Source organism: Cynocephalus volans, chromosome 3 (assembly GCF_027409185.1).
Source record: "Cynocephalus volans isolate mCynVol1 chromosome 3, mCynVol1.pri, whole genome shotgun sequence".
Lineage (NCBI taxonomy): Eukaryota > Metazoa > Chordata > Mammalia > Dermoptera > Cynocephalidae > Cynocephalus > Cynocephalus volans.
Window position 1 is genome coordinate 39,668,429 of NC_084462.1, and position 16,335 is coordinate 39,684,763.

Consider the following 16,335-nt stretch of genomic DNA (forward strand, 5'->3'; position numbering starts at 1 on the left):
GATTGGCATTAATTCTTTTTTAAATATTTGTATAATTTATCCATGAAGTCATCTGGTCCTAAGCTTTTCTTTGATGATTTATGATTTGAATCTCCTTAGTCAGAATTGTCTGTTCAGATTTTCTATTTCTTTGATTCAGACTTAGTAGGTTGTATGTTTCTAGAACTTAATCCATTTCTTATAGATTATTCAATTTTTTAGTGTATACTTTTTCATAGTAGTCTCACGATCCTTTGTATTTCTGTGGTATCAGTTGTAATGCCTCCTCTTTCAGTCACAATTTTATTTATTTGAGTTGTCTCTTTTTTTTCCTTGATTACTCTAGCTAGTTTTTTTCAATTTTATTTATCTTTTCAAAACCCAACTATTAGTTTTAATGATCTTTTCTTCTCTTCTTCTTCTTTTTTTCTTTTCTTTTCTTTTTTTTTTTTTTTTTTTGGTTTTGGTGGATGGCCAGTAAGAGTATCCAAATCCTTGACCTTGGTGTTAAAAGTACCACACTATTGGCCTTTTCTATTGTATCTCTAGTCTCTGTTTTATTTATTTTTGCTTTGATCTTTACTTCCTTTAATTTTCTGACTTTGGACTTAGTTTGTTCTTCTTTTCTAGTTCCTTGAGATGTTGTTAGCTCGTTTATTTGAGTTCATTCTTATGTCTTAATGTAGGCATTTATTGCTATCAACTGTTCTCTTAGAACTGCTTTGCCTGCTTCCCATACATATTGTTATGCTGTGTTTCCATTTTCATTTGTCTTGAGATACTTTTTTATTTTCCTTTTGATTTCTTCTTTGACCCATTGGTTTTTCAGAAATGTGTTGTTTAATTCCCACATATTTGTGAATTTTTCAAAATCCCTTATGTTATTGATTTCCAGTTTCATACCACTGTGATCAGAAAATGTACTTTATATAATTTCAGTCTTCTTAAATTTGTTATGACTTCTTTTGTGGCCCAACATTTGTTCTATCCTGGAGAATATTCGCTTGAGAAGAGTGTATTCTAACTGCTGCTGGGCAGCAAGTAAAAGCCATCTCCTGTTGAGCCCCCAGGCTAATGGGATTACCTCTGGCATTTCAGCCATATGGAGCTGGAACTGGGTCAAATTTTGCTGCTGGGTTCTCAGTGGGGGCAGTGGTTGGTGGGCCTGGTACCATGGGCTCAAGCAGGCGTGCATCCTACCTTCATGACATTGGCCGGTAGGGCTGCTGCTTGAACAGGTGTCCACTCCAGGGTCCTCAGTGGGTCTGCTGACATCAGGCATATTATCAGGTGTGTGGATCCTTCTGGGTACTTCGGACGGCTCCTGTTGGGTCACTGGATGGATCCCTGGGGAGGCTCTTAGATCACAGGTGCCAAGTTAAAGGGATATTACAGGATCTGCTGCGGGACCGAGGTCAGCAAGCCTGCCTCCCAGGGCATGGATGACCAGACTCCTGGTAGGTACCTCAGGGGCAGGACTGCAGCTGTTAGGGGCTGCAGATGAGCTACTCGGCCTAACTTCAGAGGCCACTCTCCTGGGTGTGTGTGACTCACCTGGGTCCCTTGGCAGATGATTATGGTGTCAGAAAAAAGGCCAAACAGGCTTGTAGCTGAGTCCACAGGAAGATGAGGCTGTTTCCAGATCCATAGCCCACACCACAGGGGGACAAGCCTGCTACCTGCATACAGGCCTGCACTCTCAAAACAGCCCTCTTTGCTCTTGGGCTCTACCAAGAGTTTGCATCCTCCTACCTGGGTCCCAAAGCTCCCACAAAGGCATTTTTGTCTGAGATTGCTGCCAAATTTTTTCTGTGGTACAGAGATACAAGCAGGGAACTGCCTATATTATTATCTTTCTGATGTCTGAATTACTTTTTTGTATAAGGTGTAAGGTCTTTGTCTAGATTCTTTTTTTTTTTTTTTTTTATTGCATGGGAATGTCCATTTATTCCAGCAACATTTATGAAAATTCTATTCTTTCTGCATTGAATTGCCTTGGTTCCCTCAGCAAAGATCAGTAGACCATATTTGTATGGGTTGATTCTGGGTTCTCTATTATGCACCATTCATTTACGTGTCCATTTTTTGCCAGTACAATGCTGGCTTGAATCCTGTAGCTCTATAGTAGGTCCTAAAGTCTGGCAATGTCAACTCTTCAACTTGCTCTCCTTCAGCATTTTGTCAACTATTCTGGGTTTTCCACCTTCCAATATAAATTTTAGAATCAGCTTATTACTTTCTACAAAAAATAAAGTTGCTGGGATTGCATTGAATCTATAGATAAATTTTAGAAGAATTGATATCTTAATAATATTGAGTCTTCCAATCCATAAGCATGGAATATCTCTCCACTTATTTAGACTTTTTTGGATTTCTTTCATCAGAGTTTTGTAGTTTACTGTATATAGATTCTGTACATATCATGTTAGGTTTGTATCTAAGTATGTCACTTTTGGATGCTATTGTAAACATTGTAGTGATTTAATTTCAAATTCCAAATGTCCAAATAGCTGGTATATGGGAAAGTAATTGATTATTATATATGACTTTTTATCCTGTGATCTTGCTATAATCACTTATAAATTCCAGGACTTTTTTTTAGTCAAACTATCATGTCATCAGTGCATGCAATAGGCTGAATAATGGCCACCAAATGTAACTAAGTCCGAATATCTGGAACCTATCAATATTACCTTACATGGCAAAACGGATATTGCAGATGTGGCTAAATTAAGACATGGGGAGATTATCTTGGATTATCCAGTGGGCATAAAATATAATCACAAGCATCAGAGAAGGCAATGTGATGATATATACAGAGATTGGAGAGATGTGGCAACAGTCCAGGAATGCCAGCAACCTGAAGCTGGAAGTGGCAAGGAACATATTCTCCTCTGGAGCCTCTAAAAGTTACCTTCCCTGATAACACCTTGATTTTCACCCTGTAAGACTCATGGACTTCTAGTTTCCAGAACTGTAATAAAATAAGTATACTGTTTTAAACCACCAATTTTTGATAATTTGCTACAGCAGCAATAGGGAACTATTACAATCAGTAAAAATGGTTTTATTTCTTCCTTCTGAATCTGTAAAACATTCACTCCCTTTTCTTGTCTTGTACAAGCTGTGATTTATAGCACAATGTTGAACAGGGGTGGAGAAAAGGGACCTTGTTTGTTCCTGAACTTAGGGGGAAGCTTCCAGTTTCTCATGACTAAGTAGTGTGATGTCAGCGTTTCTGGCAGATGTTTTTTTATCAAGTTGAGGATGTTCTCTTCCATTGCCATTTGCTGAGAATTTATATCAAGAGTGGGTACTGGATTTTGTCTAATGCTTTTTCTGCATCAATTGATATGGTCATATAAATTTCCTTTTTTAGTCTGTTGATGTGGTGAATAACATTCATTGTTTTTCAGTGTTCGAACAACTTTGTATATCTGAAATAAATTGTTTGTGGTGTAAAGTTCTTTTATACAATGTTGGATTCAAGTTGCAAATGTTTTTTGAGGATTTGTGAATTTGAGTTTCTGAGAGATACTGGTCTATAGTTTTCGTTACCAATAATGTCTTTATCTGGTTTTAGAATTAGAGTAATGCTGGCCTTGAAGAATGAGTTAGGCAGTATTCTCTCTGCTTCTATTTTCTGGAAGAAATTGTAGAGAATTGGTATCATTTCTTCTTTAAATATTTGATACAATTCACCAGTAAAATAATGTGGTTATGCTGCTGTCTTTTTGAGAAGGTTATTAGTTATTGATTTAATTTCTTTATTGATATTGACCTGTTATGATTATTTATTTCTTCTTCTGGGAGTTTTGGTAGTGTGCATTTTTTGAGGAATTGGTCCATTTCATGTAAGTTATCAAATTTGGTGATACAAAGTGATTTGTCATATTCCTTTACTATCTTTTTAATGTCCAGGAGATCAGTACTGATGACACATTTTTAATTTCTGATATTAGTAATTTTTGTCTTCTGGTTTTTTTCTTGGTTAGCCTGGCCAAAAGTGTTTCAATTATGTCAATCTCTTCAAAGAACTAGCTTTTGGTTTTGTCTATTTTATCTCATTTTTCAGTTTTCATTTTCATTGGCTTCTGCTCTAATTTTGTTTATTTCTGTTTGTTTTAGACTTAAATAGCTCGTTTGTAGTTTCCAAACATCAGAGCTTAGGTTATTGATTTTAGATCTTCTTCTCTTCTAATACATGCATTTAATGCTATATATTTTCCTCTAATCATTGTTTTTGCTGGATTCCACATATTTTGATGTCTGTATTCTCATTTTTAGTTGTCAAAATAGTTTTAAAAATTTTTCTTGAGTCTCTTCTTGACGCAAGTGTTATTTAATGTTAATCTATAACATTTTTAAAGTTTTGAGGTATATTTCTATTACTGATTTCTATATTAATTCAGTTTTTACCTGTGTTTATATTTTATATGATTTCCATTTGTTTAAATATGTTAAGGTGGTTTTTATGGCCAAGAATGTAGTCTATCCTGGTGAATGCTTCCATGTGAGCTTGAGAAGAATGTGTATTCCGCTGTTGTTCAATGAAGTCTTCTATAAATGTTAATTAGATTCAGTTGATTGATGGTTCAATTCAGTTCAACTTATGCCTTCTTGGAGAATTGGCCTCATTAATCTTGATGTAATTTCCTACTTCACCTCTAATAATTGTCCTTGTTGTGAAGTATGCTTTGTCTTAAATTAATATAGCTACCTCAGAGAGCATCCTGAAAGTTGGAATGGGTGCATGGGGCAAGACCCTGATGAAGCCAGGGTCATTGAGCCCCTAAGTTATGACGAGTCTTCTTTGCCAGTAGAAGCAGCCCCTCTACCCCAGCCTGAGGCATTTAACCCTTCGTTGCCTGGGGGAACAGTAAAGGCCTCCTCTGAGGCAGCTGCCCTGCAGGACATGCTGATTCTCCTCAGGACGCACCCCCACTACCCCTCTTTGCTTCTAGACCTACAACTAGACTCAAGTCCCAGCAGGCCCCTAAAGGGGAGGTACAAAATATGACCTATGAGGATGTGTGCTACAGAACACATCCACAGAAATTAGTTGAGAAACTCCAACAGAATTTGTTGAGTTTTCTAGTCGATACAGACATAAACCCAGGAAATATGTGTAGGAATGGATATTAAGGGTGTGGGCTAATGCAGAAAGAAATGTGCAGTTGTATCAGGCTGAATTTATAGATATGGGCCCACTAAGCAGAGACAGTTGGTCAATTGGTTGGCTGAAACGTGGACCAAAAGGTGGCCCACAGTGAGTGAGTTAGAGATGCCAGATGTGCCTTGGTACAGTAAAGAAGAAGGGATGTAAAGGTTTAGGGATACGGGCATATCAGAGGAGATTTTTCATTTAAGACTTACATACCCTGAGAAAGTCCCAGAAGACACACCCTTCACCGTGATTGTGAGAAACGGATATGCGAGGGAAGCCCCAGCATCCTTGAAGTGCTCTGTGTTTATTCTTGTCTGTAGGACAGATCTTACAGTGGGAATTGTAGTCACAGAATTGGGAAAATGACATGTCATGGGAATAATTGGATTGCAGGGTGGTAGGGGCCAGTGGTGGCACTAAACCACCAAAAGCAGGTGGAAGTGTTTACCATGATGGACAGTAGAGGCAAAGCAGCGGTGAGAGTAGTCTGACTTGCATAAACCCATGGCATTAGCTAGTTGTTTGTGGTATTCTTAGAACAGAAATAGACAGGAAGCTTACTGAAGTCTTTCTTGATCTGTATAAGCAGAAAAGTTCTAGGTCAAGTGAACAAAAGTCAAACCTGAATCAGAAAACAGAGTGTCATGACCCCTCAATCTTTTCCATACTTGAGCCAGTTTACAGACAAGAACCCCTTAAATGAAGAGAAGTCCTGGTCCCCTTGAGGAAGGATCTAGGACACTGCCAAAAACATGCTGGCAATCTCTCTCCCTGTCTTCCCCAAGGGGTCCCATGGCCTTTTACAAGAGCAATGGTGCATTGGGGAAAAGAGACCACAGGACACCAGCTCTAAACTGACACTAATTCTAGGAGGTATGAAACGTCACTGTGCATCACCAAAGTAGGGGGTTATGCAGATCAGGTGATAAGTGGAGTTTTATCTCAAGTATGACTCACAGTGGGTCCAGAGAATCCTGAGCCCATCCTGTGGTTATTTCCTCAGTTCCAGAATGCATAATTGGGGTAGACATATTCAGCAACCGGCAGAATTCCCACATTGGTTCCCTGACCTGTACAATAAGGATTATTGTGGTGGAAAAGGCCAAATGGAAGTCATCAGAGCAGCCTCTACCTAGAAAAATAGTAAATCAAAAGCAATACCACATCCCTGGAGGGATTGCAGAGATTAGTGTTACTATCAAGGACTTGAAAGAGGCAGGGGTGGGGATTCCCACCACATCCCTATCCAACACTCTTATTTGGCCTGTGAAGAAGACAGATGGATCCTGAAGAATGACAGTGAATTACCATAAGCTTAACCAAGTGGCAACTCCAATTGCAGCTGCTGTACCAGATGTGGTTTCATTGCTTGAGTAAATTAACACATCCCCTGTACCTGGTATGCAGCTACTGATCTGGAAAATGGACTTTTTATATATCTGTTATGAAAGACCACCAGAAACAGTTTTCTTTCAATTGAATGTCCTAACTCAGGGCTACAACACCTCTCCAGTCCTATGAAACAATTTGGTTCCCAGAGAACGTATTGTCTTTTCCTTTCACAAGACATTATGCTGTTCCATTACATTTATGACATTATGCTGATTGGATCTAGTGAGCATGAAGCAGCAACTACTCAGGACTCATTGGTAAGACACTTGTGTGTCAGAGGATGGGAGATAAATCTGACTAAAACTTAGGGGTTTCCTACCTCAGTTAAATTTCCAAGGGGTCCAATGGTGTGGGGCATGTCAAGATATCCCTTCTAAGGTGAAGGATAAGTTGCTGCATCTGGCCCTTCCTACAAACAAGAAAGAGGCACAGCACCTAGTGGGCCTATTTGGATTCTGGAGGCAACACATTTCTCATCTGGGTGTGTTACTCCAGCCCATCTACCGTGTGACCCAAAAAGCTGCTAATTTTGAGTGGGGCACAGAACAGGAGAAGACTCTGCAACAGGTCCAGGCTGCTGTGCAAGCTGCTCTGCCCATTGGGCAATATGCTACAGCAGACTCAATGGTCCTTGAGGTGTCAGTGGCAGATAGGGATGCTGTTTGGAGCCTTTGGCAGGCCGCTATAGGTGAATCACAGAGCAGACACTTAGGATTTGGGAGCAAGGCCCAGTCATTTTCTGTAGATAACTACTCTCCTTTTGAGATACAGTTCCTGGTCTGCTACTGGACCTTAGTAGAGACTGATGCTTGACTATGGGTCACCAAGTTACCATGTGACCTGAGCTGCCCATCATGAACTGGGTGTTATCTGACCCACCAAGCCAGGAGTTGAATATGCACAGCAGCACTCCATCATCAAATGAAAATTGTATAAACACAATCAGGCCCAAGCAGGTCCTGAAGACACAAGTAATTTACATGAAGAAGTGGCCCAAATGCCCATGGTCCCCAATCCTGATACCCTGTCTTCTCTCTCCCAGCCTCTACCTGTGATCTCATGGAGAGTTTCTTCCAACCAATTACAGAGAAAAAGAAGTCTTGGGCCTGGTTTACAGATAGTTTGGCAGAATATGCAGGCACTCATCCAAAAGTGGTCAGCTGCATCATTATGAACCTTTCCTGGAACATCCAGGACAGTGGTGAAGGGAAATTCTTCTAGTGGGCAAAACTTTGAGTAGTACACCTGGTTGTGCCCTTGATTTGCAAGGAGAAATGGCCAGACCAATGTGTGGGCTTTAGCCAATGGTTTGGCTGATGGTCATGGAGTTGGAAGGAACATAACTGGAAGACTGGTGACAAGGAAGAGTGGGAAAGAGGTGTGTGGATAGACCTCTCTGAATGGAAAAAAAAATCATGAAGATATTTATGTGTCATGTCAATGCTCACCAAAGGGTGACCTCAGTCAAGGAGAAACTTAAAAATCAACTGGACAGGATAACTTCCTCTGTGGATACAGTCAGTTTCTTTCTCCATCCACACTCATCATTGCCAAATGAGCTCATGAACAAGGTGGCCATGGTGGCAGGGCTGGAGATTGTGCCTGGGCTCAGCAACATGGACTTCCATTCACCAAGGCTGACCTGATTATGGCCATGCTGAATGTCCAATCTGCCAGTAGCAGAGACCAACACTGATTGCTTGGTATAGCACCATTACCTAGGGTGATCAGTCAGCTACCTGGTGACATGTTGATTACATTGGACCACTTCCATCCTGGAAGGTACAATGTTTTGTTCTTAGTGGAACCGACACCCTGGACACATATTTACCTCCTTTGCACACAGTGTTTTTACCAAAACTACTATCTTTGGACTTACAGAATGCCTTATCTGCTGTCATGGTACTCCACACAGCATTGCTTCTGAGTAAGGAACTCACTTCACAGAAAACAAAGTAAAGCAATAGGTTATGCTTATGGAATTCACTGGTCTTACCATGTCAACCACCGTTCTGAAGCTCCTGGTTTGATAAAACAGTGGAGTGGCCTTTTGAACACTCAGAGTAACAGCTAGGTGGCAGTACCTTGCAGGGCTGGGGCAAGGTTCTCTAGGAGACTGTATATCCTATGAATCAATATCTAATATATGGTGCCTTTTCTCCCGTAGCTGGGATTCACAGATCCAGGAACCAGAGGGGTGGAAATGAGAGTGGCACCACTCACTATTACCCGTAGTGACCCACTAGAAAAATGTTTGCTTCCTGTCCCCTGACCTTATGCTTTGCTAGACCAGAGGTCATAGGTCCAGAGGGAGAAATGCTTCCACCAAGAGACGCAACAATGATTCCATTGATCTACATGTTAAGACTGCTATCTGGCCAGTTTGCGCTTTTCATGTCTCTGAACCAACCAGCAAAAAGGGAGTCAGTGTGTTGATTGGAGTGATTGATCCTGACTACCAAGGAGAAATTGGGCTGCTACTCCACAGTGGAGGTAAAGAAGAGCATGTCTGAAATACAAGAGATTAGGGCATGTTTTACTATTATCATGTCCTGTGATGAAACTTAATAAAAAACTATAACCCAATCTGATGGTCCAGCTCTACAGAAATGAAGGTTTGAGTCACCCCACCAGGTAAAGAGCTACCACCAGCTAAGGTGCTTGCTGAGGGTAGAGTGAATACAGCATGGGTAGTGGAAAAGGTAGATATAAATACGAGCTGTTATCATGTGACCAGTTACAGAAATAAGGGTTGTAGCTGTTATCAGTATTTATTTCTTATATTGTTTTGATTATGCTTCTGTATGTCTTTGTGTGTGTGTACATAATATGTTTTCTTTCCACTTTTATCCCCTTATCATGTAACATAAAATATATTGACTTTATATGCATCTAACATTTAAGTATTGTGAACTTTACAACATAATACTTAAGTTTCTAGATACAAAGGAGAACGGTAATATCATCCAATGGTTTTGCATCCTCTTCTGGGAAAAGTGTTAGTGTGTTTTCACTTGTACATGGGATACTTGTATCATGTCAGGCAGAAATGTAAAACTTTTTATTGTGTCTTTTGGAGATGTGTATGGGTGTCAATTTGACAAGGGGCTTTTGTAATGGTGAATTTTTTTCTCAACTTAACTGGACCATGAATTGCCCAGATATTTGGTCAAACATTATCCTGAGTGTTTCTGCAAAGTTGTTTTTGGATGACATTAACAATTTAATTGGTAGAGTTTAGTATATTGTTCTCCATAACATTGGTGGGCTTCATCTAACCATCTGAATGCATGAATAGAGCAAAAAGTCCAACCAACCCCTGGTCACAGAGAAATTTCCACAACACTGCTTTTGGACTTCATCTGCACAGTCAGTTCTCCTGGGTCTAAACATGCTGGCCCACAGTGCAGATTGCATTCACCAGTCTCCACTCTCATATGAGCCAATTCCTTATAATAGCAAGATTCCATTTATGTAATTCAAAATACATGCACACAAAACAGGCCTACATATTTTACAATGGCATGCACAAGGAAAGAATGCATACCAGCTGTTAAATGGGGCCTATGGAGGGGGAGGGGCTGGAGTAAAGGATGGGAACAAAGGGTACAAAATGAAAGAGAAGCCGTGCTCAGGTTAATGAGGGGCCTCGGCCTGAGATGAGTGATTAATGTCCTTTGCACCTGAAGTCCAAAAAAGAATCAAATAAACACATGAAAATAATAGCAAATACATATTTAGCACTTACTAGGTGCTAGATACTGTGCTAGCTGTGACAGACATATGAAGTAGGTGCTAGTAGTATATCCAGTTTACAAGTGAGGAAGCTGAGGCTCAGAATTGGAAGGTAAATCACTGCAGGCTGGGCTGAGCAGGGATTGAATCAGACAATTTGGCTCCAGAGCTCTGTTCTCAGCCATGTTGTACTGAGAAAATCATCATGCACACTGTACGAAGGTACTTTAAAAAGTTAATGGGAAGATTTGTATTACCTTTGAATTCTATTTTTCCTCAAACTTTTTGAAGTACTCATACACATTTATGTATCACATTTATGTATATGTAATCAATGTCCAACTTATCAGACAGTAAAATTGCTCTAACAACTTTATTCGTTTGATCTCTTAAATGGCATTTTAGAATGTTGCAATATCAATCAATACGAATTTACACATATATTAACAGTTGAGATTAAAACAAAGCAGATCTCTAACCTGGCTCTCTGAATATGTCTTTAAGGAGAACATCCGATAGTGTTTTTTCTGTATTTGTCACTTTCTTAAAATACTGTGCAATGTAACGCAGGAGGGAAAATTCTGAATATTGAGTTTTCCTTATTTTTTTTTTTTTGAAATGGCTTAATTGTACCTTATTGAAATCTCATACCATACATAGACTAACTCTCTTTTCAAGTCCCTTTGGACATGGATTGTGTTCTTGACCCTGTGATCTCAACACTGAAAGCTTCATTCGATCCAGCCATCCTGGGATCACTTAATGAATAACAGAAGGTACCCATTCATGTACCCAAATCTACCTTAGGGCATAGAGACTGCAGCTTTTCCAGCCCTGCATGAACCTGAAGTCACAGAATAAGAACCACAAGTTCACCTAAGAAGGAAAGTAGGCATGGATTTTCCTCACTCCCATTTGACATCCTTAGCATGTGATGGCTTGTGGAAGATCCTTCATTTTCTATTTTCCTCAGAGATACACGGGAGACTTTGTTCAGCCCTCAAAGTGCACTGTTGAGAATATGAAAATGTGCTTCTGGGGAGCTTTCCTTGTGGCTCCAACTTTCTCAGATGGTCCAGTGCCATATTAATAAAATATTAAACCCACAAACTCACCACTAGTCAATAAATGATGCCAGCTGGCATCGCTAAATATTGTGCCTCTGAGGGCTGTTTCATTGAAATTCACTGATTCAACACTTTTCCAAGGAAGTTCTGCTTCCTTCAGCGTTCTGTCTATGAAGTTGCACCCTGAATACCAAAGGCCTGCAAGGCTCCTCCTGTTGCTGTCACCCTGCCTCAGCCCACAGGTGATGGGGACCAAGGCTGGTGACCAGGGATTGCTGCTCATTCTGTCTCTGCAGGCTGGTTCCATTCTACTCAGTTTCCAAATTTGTGGAAGAAAATCAAATGAACTCTTGCTCGACTAGCAGATCTTACTCTTTTCCAACCCTCCGTAAGGTCCAAAGGCTCAAACTGAAAAGCCTTTAGAAGACTAACCTAAAGCTGTTGTCTTCTTTTAACAGTCTCTTAGAGTATTATGTTTGGAAGGCTTGGTTTCATAATTGCATCCATGCTCCTTTTCTGGAATTTCTAGAGCCAGTTCTTTGGTAATGACATCTCAAGCAAGCATTCGGAAGTTGTGTGCTGTGATCATGTCTATTAACAATAAGAATTGTTTTAAATTGCAATGCTTCTCCTGTTCTTTTCTGGAGAGCAGAAGGAGGATGCATCTGGAGAGATCATGGGGAGAGCACAAACCTGACTGAACACCCACAAAAAGTGCTGAAGGGACATGAAGGATGCTTGGGGAACACACCCTGATGATTCACATTCAAAGTTCCGCATCACCTGCTTTTCAGGTGCTGCTTGTCTACAAGTGCAGAGGTGCTGGTCCTCACTCCTCAGTGGCTGTCCCTTCCATGCTGTCTTGTCTCAGAGCAAGGAGAGTTTGTGTCATGCAGGTGGGTCTGATTTCCCACAAATCTGTATGTTGGTCTGTGCACTTGCCTCTCCTTCCCACTCCAGCAGTCAACGGTGATTTATGAGCATCCTCCTGCATGCACGTGTGGTGTGGGGGAAAGCCAGGAACATTTGGTTTTGAAAACAGATGGGGTCTAAGGAAGCATCTCCATGTTAGTTGTGGGTTTTGGGGCAGATCACTAAACTGTCTTACACTTCTCTTCCTCACTTATGAAATAAGGCTGTGATGATACCTCTCACACATTGATTGAAGTATATGCAAATTAATAAGAAATAATTGTAAGTAATTCTAAAAATCAGCCTGCATCTACCATGCCTTTCATTTCTTCTCCACTGTGTTATACATTTCCTGTAACTTTAAACATGCATGCTACAAGGGAAAAGATCTCTAAGAGTCCAACTCAAAGACTGACATTGGATGGCAAATTTTATAGTAAACAATGGCCGGAGGGGTGCAAGTGTGGTTACAAAGTGTAGCATAGCTGCTAAAGGAAGAGTGACATCCTTGTCCCATCCTGGGAACCCGGCTTGTGTTGTCTGGGTCAGCAGAGCAGGTGTGCAGCTAGTAGAAGAATTCCTAGTCCATAAAAATACAAAAATGCTAAAGCATTTATTCCGAATGCTATTGTAGTCCTAGAATGAGGCTTTTGCATTACATCATACAAAAAGCTCTGTTTATATCAGGACTGGTATAAATTCTTTTATGAATCTTTGCAAAGTATAAATGGCTAATATTAATCTGCTTAAAAAGAAAAAGTAAGGCTGCATCAGCCTTTTAAGTTGTGTTTGCTCTTCGAGGCTGGAGGAAGTCATATTGCTTCCTGCTGTTCTTCACATTAAGAAGGGTGAGAGGTGCTTGGAGGATGTCGCTGGGCAGACTGCAACCTGAGAGAGACCTGCATGATTCCAGGGGCTCGGCGGTGGGCTGATTTGTAAAACTGGATAGAACCCCCCATTGCCCTCAAGTGATGGGAGGCAGGCAGGCTTTGGCAAGTCCCATCTCACCACTATTCCCCTGCCTTTTGGTTCTCTGCCCAGAGGTCCAGAAGGGAGTGGCCATTTCTAGCTGAAGGTCAAGCTAACCTAGGCATAGCTGGAATAAGAGAATCATCCCTCACTGGTGATTGTATATTTATACTTTTGTTTACTTTTTTCTCTTCTCTTGGGAGCTTTGAGAGGCACACTGTGGTGAAAGAAAATAAATCTAAACATTTACTAATTAGAAATAATTGTCTTCTAGCATCCTTGCTAGTTGCATGGGATCTGTTTCTTAATGAGATCATCATTTAAGAGTCAAGTTGCAGATCCTGGCTGTGCTTACAGGGGCCACTGAGGTTGGACTGCAAGTAATAAGCAAAATCATAAAGATTATCAGGAGATAAAAGGCACATCCTACATGAAGCCCTGAGACACTGTGATCCCCAGGTCAGCTGGAGGACTGTGATAAAAGCAGCACAGTCCCCACCATGCCCCAACGAGAGGGTTGGAGGAGAAGGCGAGGTGTCCAGGCAGCAGTGCCACAGACTACAGCCATTCGTCCCATGAAGTCACATGCTGAGGAGCTCCTGAGCCTCAAAGCCTCAGGCTCAGCCCAGCCTGAAGGCCTCAGGGAACAATCATCTGATCAAAGCAGGGAAACTTGGGTTTGACTGATGATCATTAAATTTTCATGTTGTTATGGGCTACAGACCTCATCTCTCTGACTCTCAGCTGTTTGTTTATTTTTGTCTTTCATCAGAAGTATGTGGTCCTAAAGCAATGGATCACAAACTATGTTTCTAAAGCACCGAGCCTATTTGGAATGAAAATTCACCCAGTATGTACATATACATATACAAATACATGTGCTTAGATGTATGGGGGTACTTCAGAAAGTTTATGGACAAATAGAATTAAAAGATAATACGAATTTTTCCATGAACTTTTTGAAGCACCCTTGTATACACATACACACATACCTATACATATATACACATGCACATGTATGTATGTAGTAGCACATCTCTTCTGGCTGAAGCTCAGACCTTACTCCTCCCCACCCCCCACCCCCAGTCTGGCCTTCATGGTGACACCTGGGCACCCTCACATAATTCTCGGGCTCCACCCAATTCCACTTAAAAACCACCAAGCTTTATGATTCAATGACAAAGGCCTGTCCCCACCAACCAGCTTGTCAATATATCTGAAAATGTAAACCTTGGCATGAATCAGTGCTGCCTGAGACCAAAAGGTATTGAAGACAAGGAGATGATTCCTCTCTTCTGAGAGATTAAATTGCCACCCCCCCAAATTTCCTTTAAGAATGAGGAGCATTCAAGAATCTGGAGACCCCAAACCCTTAGGACCTTTAGACCTAAAAAATGTCTTCTCTCCAGTGTGGACTGTCTCTATTTAAAGCATTTTCAGTCACAAATGAACTGGAGATATCAATGAGCAAATTGCTTAACTTTCATAGCCTCAATTCTCTGATAAGTAAAATGAGAATAATGATAACACTACTTCAGTGAGTTTTGGGCAAGGATTATAGGAAGGCGGTGATTCACGGACAGTACTTAGTGCACTGTCCAGATCATAATAAGCGCTTACCACCCGTGTCATCTTTGCAATTATAGCAGTGCCTCCTGCAGTTACAGCACAGGTGACAGCCGCACCAGTAAGCTCAGCAGTGTGACAGCAGTAAGAGCGTTTTTGGAGATGTGTAAATACAACTTAGTCACCTACCAACTTAAGTGGACAAAGGAGAAAGGAGGAGGGATTTCAAGCTGGATGGAAGCAATCTGAAGGCTTAAACAAAACCTCGTAAGATGAATGGCAAGGAATTAAGCATAAACTATGTGATTCTGGTTAGAGACGTGCAAAAGCTTTGCGAAAATATCACTGATGGATCTTGGATGTGACCAGCACCATTGCACCCAAAATAAGCACAAAATAGCCACCAGCCTTGTCTCCCACTCCAGCACCAAACCCCTCCCCTCTTCCCTTTACAAGAAGCCTCATGACTTCTACAAAACGGAAACCCTTTTGCTGCTGCAAGGGCGCAGTTCTCTACCCTGGTTGCATAGTTTACGCATTAGCATAATGCCCCTCCTTGATGGTATCAGCCAGCCCTTGACACCCTATATAAGCTCTTTAACCCCCACACTTGGTGCTGTCCTCCATATTGAAGGCAGCCCCGGGCTGCTTGCCACTTTGAGCGCAGCCCAGTAGATTCTTTTCCTTTAACAAAGCTTGATTGGTACCCAGAGTCTCGGCTCACTTTCTTTCATTATGGTGCCAAAACCCAGGAAGGGTTCTGGCCAGTGTTGTTGGATGATCCCCACCTGGGTTGATTGGCCCTTGGCTGCCCTTCCTGGACCTACCAAACCGGGTACCTCTGAGACTCTCTACTTTTGTTTTCAGACCAATGCATCCAACATTGGCCTCAATTCAGGGTGAGTCACTGGGTCTGTCCTGCTTCTATGAGTTCCCCCAACTACTCTCTATGACTACAGTCTCTACGAAGCCCAGGTGCCTGGCCGGGGGAACTCCTCTCATGCCCTCCAGCTATTGGAGGACACTTCATTAGGTGGTCATGGCTTTTCTCTCAAGAACAAGGTGCACAGCAAAGAGGATGCTCTTTGTTGGCACCCTTCTTCTACCAGGACTGCCCATCACCTTTCTTATCCTCTAAACGGGATTCTCATGATCCAAACCTCCACATTCTATGCCTCCAGGCTGTCTCCTGGCCAATTTACCTCTTGGCCTCCAGGGAGACATTAAACCTAAAAGTCTCATTTTCTACTATACTCTGTACTCTATGCCTCTGGGCTGTCTCCTGGACAATCTCTGGGCCTCCAGGGAGCTTTAAAACTCAAACGCCTCATTACAATGGATCCTGGTGGCCACAAGATGGCACTCTCGATTTAGATACTCACCAAAGAGAAAAAAGCTGGAGAGATTTTTTATGTTCAAGCCTTTTTTCTATCTCCAACTACAGTCCTCTCTGTCAAAACTGTGTTTCAAATTCTCCTAGCTCATGCCTGATCTCTCTTCTGGACATGGATCAATTTTGATCTGTCAGACTACTCTGCTCCCCATATG

At 41.4% G+C, this 16,335-nt stretch overlaps 1 pseudogene; it reads left to right on the top strand.

The window, feature by feature from the left end:
• Window positions 1–4,732: 4,732 nt before the first annotated feature.
• On the top strand, window positions 4,733–8,810 carry LOC134372527 (uncharacterized; annotated as a pseudogene).
• The last annotated feature ends 7,525 nt before the right edge of the window (window positions 8,811–16,335 follow it).